Source organism: Gavialis gangeticus, unplaced genomic scaffold, assembly GCF_001723915.1.
Source record: "Gavialis gangeticus isolate Ggan-Ray unplaced genomic scaffold, GavGan_comp1, whole genome shotgun sequence".
Classification (NCBI taxonomy): domain Eukaryota; kingdom Metazoa; phylum Chordata; order Crocodylia; family Gavialidae; genus Gavialis; species Gavialis gangeticus.
Window position 1 is genome coordinate 7177346 of NW_017728994.1, and position 1476 is coordinate 7178821.

The following is a 1476-nucleotide window of genomic DNA, read 5'->3' on the forward strand; positions in this document are numbered from 1 at the left end:
CGTTATAGCTGGGTGGCTTGAATTTATGTTACAGCCCAGGGGCTTGTGTTTTGTTTACTGTTGTATAATACTGGTGGTTTGGGTGAGGCTATTGGGATGGATGAGGCCTCATAGGGGACCCACGGCAGCGTGGGGACCCAAGTGCCAGAGAGGGTGCAGCATTTGGGGTGCACCAACCCAAGTGCCAGAGAGGGTGCAGCGCGAGATGGGGCTTCGGAGAGCCCAGGGGTTCAAATTATAACAAGGCCCAGACAGAACAACATCAGCTCCATCTGTGAGGCTTGGGGCATGGTAAAGGAGTGGTTGGAGCCATGCATAACCCATAAGGCTGGGGTGCCCCCGAAATACCTATTGTGACATCCATCCTGGAGTGGGACCCACCAAGGGTCCAGGGTCCATGGGGTCCTGAGAATCTATCTCAACTGTGTCCAAAAGAACTTGGAGGCAGCCTCCCTATCATTCATACCATCAAAGATGTGGCGGGCGAGAATTGAGGGTGCCCATTGGGCCAACTTGGCATGGTAAGCAGGCCTTGGGAGATCACAGCCATCCTTCAGGACCCCATCCTGACACTATGATAAAGATATACTGTAAATCCAGGAGAGCTGACACCTCTGCATAAAATGCCTCCCCTTATACCAAGTGGTCTTTACCTAGAAATTAAGTGATTGCTTTGGGTATGGTTCTAAACGGCCAGATTGCAGAAGTTTCCCCTGACAGTCCCTTCCTTTCTCCTTCATATAATTGTATGTTGAGAGAATATGCTTCTCAGTTCTATAAAGATTTCCATACGTGAGGATCTGAAAGCTTTTTAAAAGTGGGCCAAGCAGTACTAGCTAGATCTTACAGATAGGCGAAGATCACAAAGGAAATCACTAACAGTGTCAGTTAAGGGGCCAGGTCTCCTGACATGTATTCCAGTGCTGTCATTACCATGCCATCTCTTTTTAATGATACAATGAGCACAGAATAGGAGAGTAAGACTTTTTGAAATGTGGGAACTTCTGTAACCAGCTCAGGCCTGAGCTGGATAGCACAGCACAATTTGTATGGAGAAGAAAAAGAGAGCACAACAACAGATGTCTGATGAGAAAAGAAAGTGAAGGGTTGATCTGATAAGAGCTTCAGATCAACCGTTCACATTTTTTCTTTTTAAATCCCCAACATAATTTTTCTTCAAAACTGTCTTATGGAGTATTGCCTAGCAATTGATCAATGCATTAATGTGAAAATAAATGATAAGCTTGCCATGTTCCCTTTGATAATTTAACCTCTCATAATTTAACCCATTAAACCTTTCCTATGAGGCAGGGCAGGGCAGTTGGTGACAGACGTGTGAGAGAAGGCAGAACTCTTCAACAAGTTCTTTGCCTCCGTGTTCCCGTTTGCTGACAATGGGGTGCTCTTGGGTGATAGCGTAGAAAGGCCCGGGAAGGATGCGAGTCCCCCAACTGTTAGTTCAGACCTAGTTAAGGA